Source organism: Anopheles aquasalis, chromosome 3 (assembly GCF_943734665.1).
Source record: "Anopheles aquasalis chromosome 3, idAnoAquaMG_Q_19, whole genome shotgun sequence".
NCBI classification, from domain to species: Eukaryota; Metazoa; Arthropoda; class Insecta; order Diptera; family Culicidae; genus Anopheles; species Anopheles aquasalis.
In genome coordinates this window covers 8,235,753-8,255,003 of record NC_064878.1, presented here as the reverse complement: position 1 = coordinate 8,255,003, position 19,251 = coordinate 8,235,753, and the positions used below count along the sequence as shown (strand labels likewise).

General features: G+C 48.0%; 1 protein-coding gene across 1 annotated transcript in view; it reads right to left on the bottom strand.

Moving 5' to 3' along the window:
* Window positions 1-18,939, bottom strand: part of LOC126574558 (bcl-2-related ovarian killer protein-like) — a 29,662-nt gene extending 10,723 nt beyond the window's left edge. Inside the window, exons 1-2 of the mRNA XM_050234823.1 lie at window positions 18,871-18,939; window positions 17,940-18,006 (exon numbers count right to left, since the gene is read on the bottom strand). The gene's annotated coding sequence lies outside the window, so the exon portion shown is untranslated. The remainder of the gene's footprint in view (window positions 1-17,939; window positions 18,007-18,870) is intronic.
* Between the last annotated feature and the right edge of the window lie 312 nt (window positions 18,940-19,251).

Sequence of the window (19,251 nt, the reverse complement as noted above, 5' to 3'; positions counted from 1 at the left end):
GATAACAAGGAATAATCTTTAAAAAATAAAAAGCAAAAGATTTGGTTTAAAGAGAGGAACCTGGAATATTTAATTTAAAATCATTTGGTGTAAAATATTAAGGCAAGGATAAACTTGTTTGCCTCTTATTGTCACAGTTGAGTAATGTTTCTGTCATTTCTTTTCTTCTGGTGGGCATTTTTTTAATCCTAAAAAGAAAAATGATGGTTTGGAAATTAAACAACAGCAAAACTGTCAAATTGTTGCCGGTGCGGCGAAACTTGTTTGTTTTTGCATGCTGTACACATCCTCTACGTTGTAAGATAAGCGAAAACCCATTCTTTTCCCGCCCCTGATTAATGATTCGCGCGTATCGGTTCACCTAACGGTTCCTCAACTTCCCTCCCCCTCACCGGACAAAACAATAGCTCATTACGCACTCCCGCATACTGAGCATAAATGGCCGAGAGAGAGAGAAAGAACATTAGCATACATTTCGAGTGTTCGTTTCCCCGATTTTTTGGCCACCCAGCTCATTGACCTCATCCACTCGTGGTGACGTCAGGAGTAAGAGTCAATTGGTGGACGGGCATCGATTTGGTGATAATTTTTCACAAGTTTATTAATTACCAACACAAACAGTGGCCACCACCAACCACGCCGGTACACAGAAACACACCCTATAAATCGTGGCGGTGTTGGAGAATGACCGGTTATGAATAAATTATCGTCACCAATCGTTCGTACCTCTCCATCGGCGTCGTCGTCGTCGTCGTCGAGTACCATCGATCATTCCTCACATCACATTCATGGGCGCGACGGAGGGAGTCGGACGGACGCACCACAACGGAAACGGAACTCTCGGTAACGGGTTTTTGGTGGGGAGCGAGAGAGAACAGATGAAACCAATCAATAAACTCCAAACGTCCTCCTCTCGTCCTCGTCCTTTTTTTTTTATTTCGTCATTCAAGCACCGAATTTGGGCCCGGCGGTGGAATGCTTCAACCGAGGACCACATTCCATAACGCGGGCACGGCTGGACTCCCGGTGCTGAAACAATTGGAATGGATGGAGCAGCGCGAGAATGCAACGCGAATTGCAACGCCGTATGACTTATGATGCTGGAGCTGTCGTTGAGTAATGGGTTCATTCTATGCTGACAGCACACCACCAGGTCCACCACCAGACCAGGGCACGCGGTACATGAGTTAACAAATATGGTTCACAATGCGAATGATCGACTCGATATGTTGTTGGCTGTTTGCTGGTAGAACGCTCGTGGCAGGAAGTTTATAAATTATGTTTTCTCCCCACCCCCTTTTTGAACAACGGGAGCATGTTGTATTTAGTCATAATTATGAGATTCCATGGACCGCGTGGTGATGTCAGTGAGTTCGCTGTCAGTGAGCACTTGATGCTGCTACAGGTATTTCATGCACCCCTTTGAGCTCAATGCTGTGCAAGTAACAAGTGAAAAAAAAACAAGCAAAAAACCACATTACAAGCGTCTTGGTCCAGCTTTGATCGCTAGCTAATTAAGATGAAAAAGAACTGGTGTCATCGAATGAAAGAAAGGCAAAAAAACATCTCGTTTGACCGGACCACAAATCTATCAATCATGTCCGAATGTCGGAAGTCGAGCTCCTGCTGACACAAGATGCGCTGCGACCGTCTGACGCGAGTGTTTTTATCACTCAATCGCGCACCGCTCGGCCACTGACTGTTCGCAGGTCGCGAACTTGTTCACCATCCAGAATTGGGCATACGGTAAAGCCCATAAGTCATCCGAAACTGGTGCGAGTGCGGTTCGGTTGGGCCTGTGCGTGGCCGCAAATTATGAAATTACCGGGCAGGCTACAAGTTATATCTTGTCCGTGGCTGTGCGTGCCCGTAGAAGGATCCGGCGATCCGCTGTACTTGTAACGGAACCACACGTCGTCGTCGTCGTCGTCGTCTACGTCGAATGGAATCCGCTTTAGGGCGTCCAGCGTGCGGCAGGTAACAAAACGAGATGAGATCGACATCGATTACGCCACTCGAGAGACACGAGACTGTCTCGACCACCGCCACCACCACCATCTCCCGTGGCCACGATTCTATTTACATCTGTAAGCAGCACCGCTGAGTTCTCGTTGATCTCCTTTTCGAATCGTTCAGCTGCTGCTGGAGTTCAGCCTTCGGTGGCCACGTAGTTGGTGTGGTTGGTAGGAAACTGCATTTTCGCTACGCTTCGTCACGCTAACCCCCGTGGGCTGTTTATGGTCCGGCCAGTGTCTCGGTGCTGGTGTGCCAATAATTTATTGCTTCTTTCACACGCTTACAAGTGTTGTCACGAACTAATGGGTGAACGTGGGGCATGGGGATGGGGATGGGGTATCATCGTTATCGCAGGGAAGGGAATCAAATTTATGTAGACTTGACAATTTTGATTGATCTGTGCCCACCGTCGAGCGGGGTTGAACCGCGTGCGCTCGGGATCCGGTTCCAGTCTCACGAAACTGGCGAAGCGTTTTGTTGTTCCGCCTCGCTGTAATTGTGGCCGAAGGCGGTGAACGACGATGACGACGAGTGGACCCAGACTGGACGCAGATAATCGCGTAAGCGCCACTGGACATAGTTGGACAAGCGCGCGATAGAGAGAGAGAGAGCGGAGCGTTGCCGGGCGCTTATCTTAAGTATGGTGGCTGTGAGTGGTGCTAATTCCCCTGACTTGTACTACAGTATCGACGGTGTCGATCTATGGCGATTGTTGGGATGCCAGAAGTGGGGGGGGGCGATGATGTTGCGATGATGATATGTTTAATTCATGTCAGTGTCAGATCAGATTGGGGGAGACGAGCTTGAGGAGACGCAATCGATGAATGGGATGACGAAAGTGGTGTTCAATTATGAGGTGATATCTCGAATACTTTCATGTTGTTTTGCTACTTATTTGGTGCCGAGCTTTGTTCTGTATCATCAGAGTAGGCAGTAATTTGAAGTTTGATATTCCTGTATTCGAATAACTTTTCTAAGTAAGTAATCGCGATAGGAGTCAATGCACAGGGTGAACCATCAGGATGTATCCCATTTTAAAGTTGAATAACTCTGTCATTTTTTGGCCGATATTAAAAAATAAACCAGTTTTATTTAGGTCATTCTATGCCATTTATTGTGCCATACTCAAAATATGATATCGTTCAAATGATCGCCTTCATTCGCGCATACAAAAAGCGGCCTTTTTCGGGCATTTCGTATTGTTTTGACAGCATTTAGGGGGGTTATTTGGCAATTTCAGTTCTAACTCCGTCATTTTTCAGCTAATCAAGACAAATCGGTCAGATTCTGAATCGCCAGTCTATTCCATTTTAGTAATTTGTTATTCTAATAGATCGATTCACGCCACAATTATAGCGGACTAAAAATGAAGCGCTGTACATTGAAAATAATCGTTCAACTATCCGTGCTTTTTCTGTGCGGCATTTTCAAGAGTAAGGTGGCTGCCAGCAAACAGCAGAGTTCTGAAGAACTAAAAGCTATTATCAGAGTGCAAGTTGAAGCTTTTACGCCCAAAATGCCTGAGTTTCGCGAGGGCTAATGCTTGATAATACTAATTAGCAAGAGTCCTGTTATTGGACAGTCTATGAGCAATTCAAAAATATCAAATTTATTTGCTAACGAGTGTTATACGAAAAGGAAGCAGTAACTAGCGAAAAGTAAGATAAACGGTAGTAAGAGTAAATCCAAATTTCCATATTTGATTCGCTTAAAAGATTGCCAAACCTATATGATGTGCAATACTCCGTGTGCCCGGATTCAGACTTATGAGCCCAAAAGATATCAAGCCCTTTAAAGACGACCTTTCGACATCATTAAGCACCTGTATACCTTTTGCCGATCCGGGATGATCAATCGATCACTTTCAATCCAACGGATCCCACAAAAAAGGATGCACTCCACAAACGTCGAGTCCCGCTCAGAGGGAGCCCAAGGGACGAGGACGCAGGGCAATAAATTATTTACAACTCTTAATTGACTTAGCGGATAGCGGAGAGGTAATTAAAATTAATTTATTACACACGCAAGGGCGGCCCCAAGGGACAGCAGCGGGTTCCGCCTTTGGTGTTTTGGGTACGTACCCCGATTCACGATCGATTCCATCGCGATCGCGTGAGAGCGTGCAAGGTCCCCTTTGGGGACTCTCATTGCCACCTATGGGGTTGGCACATTTCACCGACGGACCGGGGGACCGCGGTCCCGCTCTGTTCGAAGTTCAACCACATAAGGAAGTGCATCCCCGGGCGGGGGGTGCATGTGTCGGTGTCTTTGGGTGGATCGAGCTCGAGTTATGAGCTCCAAAGGCACCTAAAGGCCGTGGTCGGATGATGATCAAGTTATGACCAGGTGAGACTGCGGTTATTGTGGCCCTTCATCTTTGGTGGGCTCGCGATCCGCGAATCCGAAACCGACAACGCCACGCCATCACGACATGGTTCGCGGTCCAAAAAAGGAGGTGGGGGCATAAAGGAGTTGGCCATTTTTTTTTTGTTCGTTCGTCGATCGTACGGAGGGTCCGGCGATCATGGGCGGCGAGATTGAGTTGCGCCATAAATTAAACATGAGAAGATCGATATAAATTAACTCTCTCACACAGCGTGCCGGTACTGATCGCACCATGGGGTCGCCGGAGCGCTCCCGCGGAGACCCACGGCTCGAAGACGAATGATCTCCCTGTTGATCCTTCTCCGGTTTGGGGCCCTGGGAACGAGCCGGTCCGTTCCGCGTTGGATTGGCGGTTAATTACCGAGAAATGTGAACTTCCCTTCAAAGGCAAGCATTTTGCGGACAGACGGACCGAGAACTGAGGCTCATTTGTTCGTTTTTGACTCGAATGCGGCCAGCCCGATGGAACTAGGCGAAACTGCGGATTCTCTGGTGATAATAGAGTGGGATTGGACTCTTTTTCCACACCTACAGGTCATGCCTGCGTGTGAACGATTGTCGCTATAATCAAATCAGGGGTAATTGTAGATCAATAATTTTTTTACGACACTTTAAACAACGGCACATTACACACGCATGAACGGCCAGAGCCCAGAATGGGAGTGTGATTTGATTATAGGGTCGGTCGACTTGGTTGCCAACTACTTCCGATCTGAACTGACTACGACTGATCGGTGAAGAGGGCCATCGACACGCTCCACGCTGCTGTGCCACCTCGAAGTGTGAAGTAGTGCTAGCTTCTGCCCATTTTAGCCCCCCTTTTCACCCTCTTACCCCTCTTTACACAGTCCGGATGACCGCTCGCGCTTGACGTCTATAATTATGGCGTCTGGCGAGGGAAATTGGTTTCTGATTGGTATCCCCCTCGGTGCTGCCGAGATGCTGATTTGTTGTTGCTGTGTCGTAGGGGGTAGGGGCGCGGTGTTGAGGAGGAAAAACATGGAACCATCCTCCCTTGTCTTCCCCTTGTGATTGAACATCGAGAAACGGGTTAATTAGTGTGAGTTTGCTGATGCTGCAGCAGCATCAGTCCCGGAATTCACTTTAACATATTCATATTCTCGCGATGACGGTGACAAGACCGCGGTGGAAACCGTTCGATCAACCGGAGCACCGGAAACAGGTGAAGAATGACACAAGTCAGTCAGCCAGCGAGCGAGCGAGCGAGCAACAATGAGGACAACGCGAGAACGGAGCATCGCATCGAACCGGCAATCATCTCGTCGTTTAATCGTCCTCGCATGTCGAACCCTAAGGGCTGGTTAAATAATATGTTGCAGAGCAGTATGCTGTGGCTGCCTGTCTAGAGGAGCAGGGTGGTGCAGGGTGCAAAAGTGCCAATTGATAAGTGATGTGGCTGATTATAATTTCATTAGCCCCGGCTACGCATCGTTGCGTCTTCGGAATGGTCCGATGACCTCCACGAGTCGCTCTTCAACTCCTTTGCAGCTTAATTGATTTCAGCAAGAAGCGCCAGCTCAACAATTCCGTGCCCCCCCCCCCCCCCCCCCCTCCGGTATCGCGGATTAAAGCCTCCACTTCGGTGTGTTGCATGCCGGGCACACACATGTGCACGCACCCGTTATGCTGGCGCGGCCTCCAGGGCACGTGGCGAACATGGTAACAATGGTACACATAGTAAAGCTCTCTGCAGAGAGAGTGAGCGAGCTGATGGCCATTACTACTTGCTTATCAGCAGCAAAAAAAAGATGTGTGCCAAAAGGCGATGCCGACTGTCATCATGTGGTCGCGGCCATTCGGCGGTCGAGGCTAGAATACCGAATGAGGAGGGCTGCGTGCCATGGCCAGGCCAGTGCCCTTCACATGTTTTGCACCGCAACCATGCAATGCAACCAATGTTGCAACCATGGCGACGGCGACGAGCATGCACTGGTGGAGGGACCTTCATCGATTTCGCAATATTAAGAGCGAGGAATTTGCTTTTTTTGTGTCATTTATTTTTACATTTTTTTTAGCAAATCGTAAACCTCTTGGGAAGGTTCAGTGTGATATTTTTGGAGCAATCGATGGAAAGTTGATGAAGATGTAGCGTTTTGCTAGCGGGTTTTTCAAGATTAACGTTTTAAATGTTGGTTTCTTTTGTGGCATTAAAACTAACTGACCGATTATTTTTATCTTTTAAACAGGTAATCTGCACATCATTTACGAGGTAATCCAGTCAAATTTGGATGCAATTAGTTGATATTTTATTTTTTCAATTGCCTGAAAGACGTTGTTGACCTGAAAACAAAACCATAGAAAACAAACCCGTTTGCATCTTGAAATATCTATCAAAAAAATAAATAATTTAAATTTCAAAGTAAAATCGACGCAATTACTTAGAAAAGCTGCGAAGAAAAGCTACGAAGCTGCAACCTATACCGCATAAAGAAATGCACTTATGCAGAAATCCGTGGCATAGGAATTGATATTGTATTGACTGTATTTTTCACACACTTTCATAATGATAAAGGTTTCTTCAGAAAAATAAATCCCAAAAATGGGTTTTTGTTTTTGCTCGAATTAAATTTATTCCCCCGATAAACGTAAATCATCGCCACCATCATCGTCTTCGGCAAGTCGTCGCCTCGCTTCCAACGAAATCAATCCACCCGAGAGACATTCTTAAAGGCTCCATTACTGATAGTGGACTGTTGGATGACGCCGAAGAGGGATCATTAATAAATGAGTGCTGCCCCATCCTTCCGCCCCATTAAATGGTTCATGCAAAAATCATCGCACATTAATGACGATTCCATTTAGTGATTCACCTCAACCGGGCGGGCCGCTTTTGAAGCTGCTGTTTGTCAACGTGGCCGGGCCCGGTGTGGCCCAGGATTGAATTAAAATTAAAACTTTCCGGAGTGGCCAGGGATGCCCAACGATTGATAGAGAACCTGTTGATCCTTGCACTAATTGACACAATGATCATTCGGTTAAATATTTAATTGGTAGCAATTACAAACCGTTTTAAGGGGGTCACTCTCTCTCTCTCTCTCTATCTCTCACTTTGTGTCGTGATTATTGGCTTTCCATCCTGGTGGCTCTATCGTTGACGTATCGCCACTGGCTTATCGCGAACTCTGATGCGCTGATGTACCGATGATGTGATCCCGAAAATCTCTTTCCCCGGAAATGAAACAAGGGAGAGCGAAAGAGAGAGAGAGAGGGGGGCGTCGGTTGATCAAAAGCCCCACAATCGGCAACCACAATCCGTTGGAACCGGAATCAGCATTCAGCGAGTGCTGCGATCGCGTTCGCAACTTGCCAACATTTATTATGCTTCAGCATATATCGCGATGTTACCCTCGTGACTTTCCCAAATGCCGCCACTGGTCTGAGGCTCTGTTTGAGAGCGCAAGCCGATGACTGATAATTTAATTTGATTTTTCTGATAATTTATTTTTATAGCCTGCCAACTGGCCAGCCAGCCAGCCAGCCATCATCTGATCAGCGGTGACGGCAATGGCCACGTTGAATGTGGAAGCTCGCAACGCGGAGCTATTTGGCGAAAGCATTCCAATTAGGTTTTGTGGCTTTCGGCTGGATTCGATTTGTGAACAAATTAAACTATTTCGCACCTGGCCAGCCATTGGTGGTTTATAGATAGAGGAGCAGAGAGAGAGGAAGAGAGATGTGCGGGATGCGGACGAAGCTTGTTTGATATGCGCGGCATCACCGAGGCACGGGACCGAACAGCGAACCGATTGTGGTCAGTTCAGTTGATAGTTGAGTAAATACGACCGAATGCAGCTCGCCATATTTATACTCTACCACCGTGCCACAGAAATTTGCTCTTTTTATCGTCCCTGTGTGGTCCTGACTTGTCCGGAACCGTCGAGCATAATGACTGTTGTGGCTTGAAAGTGCGCAAAGTCATTTCAACAAACCGCGCGCTCGACGCTCTCGTTTATCTATTAATTGAACGTCTTTCAAGCGTGTTTCGTTGGGTGAGAATCGACGCTTTTCGATGGCCATACGGTTCGATCCGGTTCATTCGAAGTTCTTATCGCGTTGGTTAAGCTGATGGCATTAAAACTTTGCTTCACTTTTGCTGGCCGGAAACGCATTAACCCATTTCACCCTCGAAACGCGCCTCGCGCTATCTACGGAACTGTCCTTGACATGCAGTTCGACTACCCCTTCCTGAGAGACCTTCGCCAGCGGAGGAAGACAGATAAGTGGCGCCAATACGCGCCACGCGAGTCACCGCCAGGGGTGGATACACAATTGGAACCGGTACACGCGGTAATTGAGTTGATAATTTGGATGATAATTTGTGGCCGCGGCCATAAATTTCGGGCCCCCGTCAGCCCAGACACTGTCAGCACACATGCTGGCTGGCTGGTGTGCTGGTTTTTGCCTTTTTTCGGCCGACCACCGACACGATCATCTGGGGTTTTGGAATTTGATTTTTTTTCAGCAACCAAATTCGGCAACGAAAAAGAGAGAGAGAGAGAGAGCAGAGAGGGGAACTGTGAGGCAGTAGTTGGTGGTTACGAAATACTTAATGCCAATACAAACAAACGCGATTTGGATGCTTGGGTTTGGAGATCAGAAAAGGGGGAAGGAGGAATAGTGTTTGCATTGGCCCGGAGACGGGGACCGGGGACCAAGGGGGGTTTGAGAACATATTAAAAACTGTTTGGCGGATGTTTACGAGATAAAAATAATTAAAGACCATCAGGTGGGAGCAGCAGAATCAGAAGCAGCTGCGGAAGAGGTACACAGTGTGCCGGTACGTGAAGCACTTCCAGAGAGCGAGAGAGAGAGAGAGGCCGGTTGGCATCAAGATAACGGATGAACGTTTGTTTCGGTGCGCTGCAAACCTGCGACCCCGAGAACACATTTGACATTCGATCGAACGATTGAAGATGGTTCGATTGGATGGCGATTTCTCGTTAGTTCTCGTTAGCCTTCGAATGAAGAATTTATGAAAATTGGTGTGACATCTTTCCTCTCCGAGCTGTAGTCGCTAATGATAGGCTTAAACCGAGTTGAGACGTAAGTTGAAGTTCTTGGCACACTTTTGGCGCGGCTTAGCTCCCTCTGCATCCTCCATCTTCGCGTCTCACTGTTAAAGATGAGAGTTCAAAAGTGATAAATTTGAGCTGACGCTCCTTGTCCCCTCAATCAGATGTTTCAAGATATCTCAGACACTTGTCTGGAAACTCTCGTGGCTAGCACCCCAGGATTCCTCATGAACAGAACAGGTTCTCGGCTTAGGCTTATCCCTTGATGCGTACTAGAGCCCCGTGGACACCAACCACAATAAAAAAATTGCGCAATATTAACTTAAATCACAATCGAGGGCTACAAATGACGTCAAACGTTACACAACGGACCTTTTGTGTCTTTCTTTCGGTTACTTCGAATATTTGTGTGGCAGAATTTGCATACCTATGCGGGGGGAATGGGCGAAAGAATTCTTATCTATCACCGACGCACTGCCTTAATTTCATATTCCGCGGAGCATCGCACTCAGCATCGTTCTCTTCGTCTGGGGAACCGGTTCCTAGCGCGTCGATGCCGATTGTCTGTGATCGCGTCGCGCCATTAAGCATCCATCCGCTCGTAGAACGTCCTTGAAACCGATGAGCCACACGCCGGTATAATGACGTAACCGACCGACTCGTTGTCAACACCACATAACGCCAAGAACTTTGCTCTGACGACGATTGCCATAATGATGATCATTTCTGACGTTTTCGCATCGCTTCGGTGCCTGATGGCCGGGGCGCTTACACAGCTTAGTGTCTTCCAGTACGCCATAAGTGATCTTCTTCGTCCGGATCGCCTATTACCGGGAGCGATGATGATCGATCACCGGTTGCTGTCTGCACCGCGTACAGCCCTTCGCCACGCAACTGGCAAGTCGCAAAATTACAACAAATTATTGCAGATTGTAATGCTAATTGGTCATCACGGGGCTGGGCGATAATCTTGTTATTGCGATGCGTCCCGTTTTCCGGTCTCCCCTGGTACTGCACACTGGTTCGAGGAGCTTTAATGCGAATTAGTGCGGTCTCCGTGAGTGACTCCAAAACGCTTTGTACTCGACCTTTCTTTTGTGCAGTCCCCTATCGCTGGCTGGATGGTGATGATGGCAGATTTATGTGTATAAATCATCACCATAATGACACCTGCAGTAATAACCGACACGGTGCACCAGACACGCAGTGCGCCGTTCGGTGGAGGTAATTTATGAACAGAGAGAGAGAGAGAGAGAGAGGTCCAAGCAGGTCGCTGGCTGCTGATGATGATTATGATGGTGATGTTGCTGTTGATGTTGCTGCCTGTCTGCTCGCTGATGCTGTGTTGAATGCCCCGTGACATCGAAAACCTCGTGCCGTTCGATTCGTAATGATGCCACTGGTCTTCTCTCTCTCGCTCTTTCCTGCGCTCTCTTTGTCAGGTGCACATTGTTATCACGATTGTTGCGTGAAAAATACTCAAACGACAGCGGTGCACAGCCAGGCCAGGCATCCATCCCAGCAACCCAGCAGCCATCGCAGGAATTAAATTTAATTATAACATTTTTCAACAACAATTTACTATAATTTAATTACATGCAAATGCCTATAATTACGTATGTTAATCGGTGGTGGTTAGGTGAAGAACCACTCGGAGGCCTCTGCTTTTCTTTTCTCTCCCTCGGCCATCCCGGGGACGATGATGATTTACACAGTACCACAACAACATCCCAGCAGCAGCCCCTAGAAGGAGGTTCCCTTGAACAGGGCAAATGCTCGAAATTCTTTACGAAAGTTTCGTAGCTCCAGATCCTGTGCGGAGATTCTTTCGGTGGTGGATTCGAATGTTGCCTTCACTTCTGGCGTGGCTGCCTCCGTTTCACTCCGCGATTCACCTTCATTCGATTGAAGGCAATAGGTCCGGGCCGGACAGTTGGTCTCCATTGGGAACCGTTTGCTTGTGTTGCTTGACTGAACACGAACCGGAATAGACTGTTCCAATGTTTACTAGGACACTAGGTCACTAGGGTTCCCCGGGATTCAAATGACGATTGTGGTCGCCTGGCATGTTTCAAAAAGGGGACATGCCTCCTTTGATCATTCATCACAGTGTGCTCACTGACCACACAATCCTACTGTGATCAAAAAGGCAAAACACATAACGAGGATGATGATAATGATGATGACCCAGGATCCGTGCTGGTGTAATGAAGTGACAATTTCTCTCCATTCCCATCAACTGCACGGTGGGTGGGGCGCCAACGAGGTCAACACAGCATCCCTGTGTCAGCGTGCTGCGGCATCATTTTGGATCGGGAAACATTTTGGTGCCCGCTGCGCTGCACACACCGGATCATCGCGCTCCGTAATGTCCGGAAGGTAAATCGATAAATTCATGGCTCCGTTCAATACTATGGACGTCGTACAGCGCAAAGAGGTTTCGTGGGGAATCATCTTACCAAGCACTGGCTTCGCTCGTATGGAGTGCACTCTACGCCGGCGGACTCCGGTTTATAGTTGTGGTGCACCGATCGAATCGAAATGTAATCGAGGAATCCGGTGATTTACCCTTAATTGCCTTTCTCCGCCGAGGGTCAAGACGGTGAAGCAGCCGGCTGGAGGCCACAGTACGCTACGCCACCATGCACCATGCGGTGAGGCGATGGTGGTTTTTGAAATTTATGAACCCACGAACCAGACCAGCGCTGCAAGGTTCAATTCCATGGTCCTGCCCCAAAGGTTTCCTGCTCCTTGTGGCCATAACTCGTGAGCATTCCAAGATTGATCACAGTTTTCGATGGAACCGTGAGTGAAGCGCCTCAACAATGAAGTCATTTTGGGGGGCGTACGCTGCTGACGATGCTCAACATAATGCTTATCTTATCCTTATACCCTCTGCCACTCTCCCATGGGATGGACTTGACATAATTTTATGAGTTGGCAATTACGCACGCCAAGGAGTTACGACATAATTCCACCACCACCCCGGGGGAAGGACGATAGGAAGTCTTGCTTTAAATTGGGAATAAATCAAACAATTACCCCCCTCCGGTAAGAGATAATATGAGTGAGTGTGCTAAACGTCTGTTGTGTCTGTCGAGACGTACCGTGGCGTGGAACGCTAAATGCTTTCCCATAATTATGTTGCTGTTATGTTCGTCCAGCCGGGCAGATGGAGCGTAAAATTTGTTGCAGTGTGAATCGTGCTGGCAGCCGGGCGCTGATTGGAATGTCGTTCTGCTCTTGTCGCTCACCTTTCCTTCCCCCCCCCCCGCCCTTTCTAATGAGTGTCTTGGCAAGCGGTTGCTGGTCACGGGAAAAATGGTCGCGTTTTTAACGACCCCGCTCTCGCTTACTGTTCCGCTTGGCGTAATTAAGATTGTTTCACGTCAGCGTGCTCGCTGAGAATGTGTTTTGCGCGAAACTAGAACATCACCATCAGTAGCACGTCGTCACATACAACAGTGACGATGTGCAATAATGTAAATTGCACAATTGCACACACCGTGTCAGTGCGTGGTCGGTACGTGTCTGCTCTCGTTGGGAAAACTCGGTTGGGTGGAGATTTTCCCCTAAAAAGTCACCCTGGTGACTCTCGATAAGATTTCGGTCGATCGTAGCCAATCAAAATGCTTCGCCAATGGAGTAAGGTGCGCGCGCGCAATTGCATCACGATTGCGTCGTGGTCCATGGTGGTGGTGATGGTTGCACTGTGCAGTCACGAAAGAGAGAAGAAGGCTCTGAAGGCCCCCGGTGTGGCGAAGGCAACGGTGTGGTGCGAAGCGCAAAGGTGTCGGTATGCAATGAGCTGCGTAAACTGCGTGTTTGGTGGCAAGCATTACCGAACAAGCCGTTGCCACGAATGGGGATTAAATCGTAACTAATGTGACTTAAATGCTCGCCTTCTGGTAAGGAGGGGGAAGGGGTTTTAAAATATCATTGTGTAATTTATTTTTTACATAGTTTTTCGTTATGTTAAGCCTTTCAAAAATATTGTGTATATTTGTTGGTCTTTTGGTAGAAAAACTGGTAAAAATACGGTTATTTTAATAACCAATCTTTTGTACCAAACAAACAAAACATTGTTTGAAAATGTTTGAGAATGTTTTGTGACGAAACCATGGAACTGTATTTTTTACCTGAGTTCTTCTTAGGGGGAATTCGGTATTTTCGGGCCAAAAATGGCCCGTTTTTGACGATTTTTTGTGACATAACCATTTTACTTTATTTTTTCAAATAAATGGCATATTAATTTGCAACTTTTGAAGAATATTTGGTTTTGTGTTGAGCAACATTCATTGAAAAATCAATCCATGGCATCAAATTTTGACAGGCATGTCGTCGAAAAGGTGCCTTTTACGGTGCCCGTCGTAGCGACGTGACGGGTCATCTAAAATATACAAATTGATATTCGAAAGATTATAAGTTTATCTAGGTAGCCCCGGAGAGTTTTTGTTGATATTCTTATTTTTCGATATTTCGCAGATTTTTGAAGTTGAAAAAGTGATGCTTTTTGCGAATCTGCCAAAAAAACGAGCTTTGCATAAATATTTTAAAAAAAGTACCATCAATTTTTATGAAATCTCGACGGGGTTACCTGAAAAAATGTGTACAAATTATGTGTTAAAAATTTCAAATCGATCGGTCATCGACTTTGAAAACGTTGGTTTTGGAAAACGCTTTTCGCGTTGGTTTTGGAAACGCAATTAGAGAGACATTTGACAAAAAAATAACGATCATGCACCATTTTGTGCACAAAACCGGTGCCGGTTTACCTAATGATTTTTAAACAAATAACTTATACAAAAAAAAATTAAAAAAACGTAGAAAGAAGGTAAAACTACTGACAAACTCCCCCTTAAGGCGATTTTAATGCTAGCCTCCATCTTTTCGCTCCGTAACGTGGTAATCATCGCAACATTGTTGACATGCTGGGCGCCATTTATCAAAACTCAAAATCGCTTCACGGTGAAGCGATTAGCTGAAATTGATACCCTCCTCCGGCGGGTGGAAGGCCGCACGATAAATGGCTGCCAGTGTTCTTGCTTGCCCCAAACCAATAATCATAACAATGCTTATGATTCTCTTTCTGCGCCGCGCGCGGAGGATCGCGATCGCACGAAAATCGCAGTTTAAGCCGCGAGCGAAACTGTGAATCTTCCTGCTCTCGATGAGCCCCTTGATGGTTTGCTGGTGGCCACAATCGGTAATGATCGCGCAAAGGGACTCTGCCTCAAAGCCCCGAGTGTGTGCCGGATGTCATCATTCATTACTCGCTCGTGCAGCTGCATACTGCATGACCACTCTAATGCCAGAAACGTGAGATCGTGCGGCCATGTGATACCCGCGAGATACGCGACAGGCCGACCGCTTGCTTCGTGCCGCTTGAATGGAAGCGAGCAATGCTCGGTAGCAAATCGCATTGCGCGATGCGCGACGCCTGATCGACTAACTGACTGGCTGGCGCGTCTTATGTCTAGAAGCCAGTCAGGTAAAAGGCTCGGTTGTGGTTTGCGGTTTCAGTGTTTTAACCAGAACTCCCTTGTCGTCGCCAATGGCACAAAACCACCACAATCAGCAGAAGGTTTTACTTGTTGACGATGCTTCGTGGCTCATCCCGCAGCTAGAAAGCAGTTCAGTAGCTGAGACAACATCCAGTATGTCCGGGAGGCGAGCGGTTTATTCAAATTACGCAAGGTAAAGTTGTCTGTTCTGTCCACTTCACTGCCCACGCCAGCACACGCGGGTGCATTCATTGTTTGTTCACGCGAGGCGGACGCGGCAGAAACGCGGCAAACAACCGGACCTCGGGATTCGATTCGCTTCGAATCGATTGTGATCGTCGTCGTTTGCCATTGGTGGGGAGGTTGTGAAAGGTCTCTTCATCGTCATCAGCAACAAACAGCAAGAGTGCAGCGGTACCCCCAAGTAACACCTCGCCGGTATGCCAATATTGACGCCATCACGATCACCAGCGAGCCAGCCAGCACCTCTGGAGGGATCTGGTGCGAAGCAATAAACGAATCGAGTTCACTTCTCACCCTGGGACCACCTTCACTGACCTTCTCTTCTTCTTCTGCGAGTCAGCGTTCGATCGCGCGAGCGCGCCCGTTCTTCTTTGCGCCTTTTATTAAATTATCATTTTGCACGTGCATTCGATCCTCTCTCTCTCTCTTGCTTTGTATCTCTCTGCGATGCATTCCTTTCCCAGAAATGCAATGCAGCGTAACGAATGAGAAGCGTTTTGATTTGGGCCGCAATCACTCCCAGCGCTTTGGTTCAACGGCTGGCCAGGGCAGTTGGAGTGACAGTTTTGAACACTTCACTTGCATGAAACATACCAAAAAGGACGGACAGTTTATGAGCATGAAACATGATCTGGCGGCTGCGGTCTGCGCTGGTACGGAAACCACGGAATGACAGATCGACTTCAAGGTGCGTTGTGGTTTCTGATCGCAACCAACACGCATTCCACCTGACTGACTGACTGACTGACTGACTGATCGACGAGCGAGGATCGAGCCGGGATCAAACAGTGATTCCGCCTGGGCAATTGTTTGCCAGGATTTAACACCGGTAGTAAGTGTTGGCTTCAAGGAAAGGCCGTGGTCCCGGATGGGCCTCCCAGAAGCTAGCGTGCTACGAAGCGCACCTTAATATGTCATAATGAGTGCCACAGCAGCAGCAGCAGCGGCAGCCATGCGTCTGATTTATGACATCGCGAAGAACGGAGAAGCAATCATTTTGCGCCGTCAACAGCGTAAGATCTCGTGTCCCGATCGTCGTCCTCGTCAGTGCGATCACGCATCCCGTGCAAAAGCTTCGTTTCTTCAACCTTCCAACCTTCAAGCATCATTAAATTCGCGTGCTGCGCCATGCCGATCACATACATTATCGCCTCGGAAAGGGAAGGTTTTGGGATAATTTCGATAATAATCATTCCCCTGTAGTCATCATGTCAACTCTGTTCTCTCTCTCTCTCTTCCTCTGTGTGTATTTTTGTGGCGGAAACATGAGCCAGAGGGCTGCTCCGCGGGCCAGTAAACGGTTAGGTGATAATGAGGTTAAGTGAAACGGCGAAGCGTCTTCTGTGTCTCTTTCGTTCGTACTTGCGTCAAAATGGGAATGGCCAGCGAGTTGATCGGCGAGCGAAGAGTTTAATAAAAATATCATAAATCAATTACTTATGCAAACAACCACCGATCTAGGGGGCTCGTCGATGGGCTCTCCAGTGTTCAGGTTCGTTAAGGGAGAGAGAGCGACTGGCTGCCACCGGGATGATGCTCGAGTGATCAATAGAGTGGAACGTTCGTGATTCGTTCGAAACTCAATCCCTTTCCACTGCGTCGAAAAACAACCACAACAGCGATCGTATGTTTACATCTCGCACAACATAATGCTGCTGCTGCCTCACCGTGCACTTCCCACGACTGCACGCGTCCGAACGAATGGCCGAAGCCATTTACGATCAATTTACATTTGATCGCTGTGATCCCGAGTTGCGAACGGTATTTCGGTTCGGTTGGCCAGCTGGCACCAGCAGGAAGCCTCTACGTGCGTCATGCTTCTTCTCATCAGCGATCGGGCGATCAGCGGCCAGCCAGCCCAAGCCAAGCGGGTCGTTTTTTTTAAATGGCGGATCGTTTAAAAAGTCGTCATATTTCACTGAACTTTAGTGCCAGCAATCTCGACCGCAAGGGGGGGGGGGGGCTGCTGATGAGGGTGGAAGGAAATTAGCAAACAACAACAAGAGGGGAGGGAAGGGAGGAGCCCTGCTCTCTGTGTTTCTTGACTGTTTCGCGTTGATAGCGAATGTCGTCGGATTTAAAGATCATTTAATTTTCATTTTTCATCCTCGCAGGTCTGTCGCTCTCTCTCTTTATGCCTGTGCAGAATTGGCTGGACGACAGAACGGATTTTTTTATGCTACTCGACGAGCAGACGAACAGCGCTGGACACCGGAAAGGCCACGGTGGATTAAAAGGAAACCAAATGACAAGCCTCTAGCAGCTTCTGCAGAGCAGCAATCTTCACCATCACCACCATCATCATCATCATCATCATCATCAGGTGGCGGAAGGAAGAAAATTCTCCCCACGCTACTCCTGAATGGAGCTGTCAGTCAACGTCATCTTTACCACCTTGTCACCGTTTTGCTCAAGTACCGCGAGCTGCACTGGAAAGCTTCACGCAGCTGCACCGAAGGTTCCAGCTCAGACTGCTCTATTCGCCGCAGCGTGCCGCCATCGATCCGTGGGATTGAATTAATGTTTATCCAAGCGAATGGCACCAGCGGCAGAGCTGAACTGAGGCAACATTGGCCTTTTCAATAGGCTGCTAAAGGGAAGCGACACAGAGAATCCTCCATTTTGTCTATTTAATACGTATGCCCCGTTTGTTGGAGTGTGTTTACGAGATGATTGATGTTTGATTGCACTGATTACATCCTCAATTTGGTCAACAAAACATTTGCTCAAAACATTTGCTGCTTGACGCTAAACTCACCAACTTTATGCTCTTCTCGGGCGATGCTGCTCGCTACTCGTGATCACGCGGTACACCGGGATGATAACTAATCAAACTTTATTTTGTAATTAATTCAATCGATAAAGTGAGCGAGTAGAAACACTTCACTTCCGCCGTTTGGTGGCCCTTGTAAAGTGATGAAGCCACTCAACGACAATGCTCGCTTAAGCGAACAAGCCAGCCGCTGGAGCTCCGTTGATATGGTAACCGCACCGACTCCCCGGATCACGCATGATGCGGTACAGCATAAGCAAGGGTTAGGGTTGAGTGTATCATCCCGAAAATCTCCCCCGAAAAAAATAAATCCCCACGCACAATACTATCGCGAACCACTAGAGGCGCCAAATTTGCACTCGCGATGTGACTCCCTCCCTCCCCAAACACTCCCACACACTATGGAAAGCGCGTTGCTGTTTGCTCACTTTACGCGCGATGCCTTTCCCGTAATTGAACAGCAATAAAACCGAGTAACCATCGAAACTACGGGCTTGGCCATGGATAGGCCAACCACCGGCACCACCACCGATGCGGGCACTCGTGGTTTCGATAATTTTAGAACGTGGCCCCTGCGCTACTGTTGCTGCACTAACGCGGCCACCATCATCACGACGACACGCGCGATGGCGGCGATGCCTTTTTCACTCTCTTATCACTGGCGGGCGTACACTAGCAGCAGCAGCAGCAGCAGCAGCAACGGCACCCCTGGCATGCCATGCTCTGTTGTTTGCACTTGCGCGACGCACAACGACGATGACTCCAGCACCGATGGATTAGCTCACTATCCGGCAAACAAAACACACATAAAACCCACTCTGCTGCTGGTGCTGGTACCGATTTTGAATTATTTTCGAAATAATAAACGCAAACACGGGGGCAACGGGCACTAAACGATATCAACAGTGACACTGACGAACGGCATGGCAGGATAAACGGTGGTGCGGTGGCCACGTTCAAACAGGTTGTCGATCCTTCGTCGACGAACGACGCGTCTTATCCGAGCACGTGCTGCTACGAAACTGAACCCGAGCCGAGCGCGATGCTCGATGTTGCTGATGTCGCTGGCGTGCCACTTGTCGTCGCCAGTGATCGCGTAGAGGCGCGCGCTACACCACACGGTACAGCGACAGTGATCGGATACCACTACTAGGCGTTGTTCTTGGGATTTTGTTCTTTTTTTTTTTAACTGCGAGGCGTCGCGTGTCCGTAATCGAAGCTTTTACGGGATTTTTCCCGTGAAAGATTAATGCACTTACGTGATGTTGGTATACACGTTTGGTGCGCTTTAAAGGGT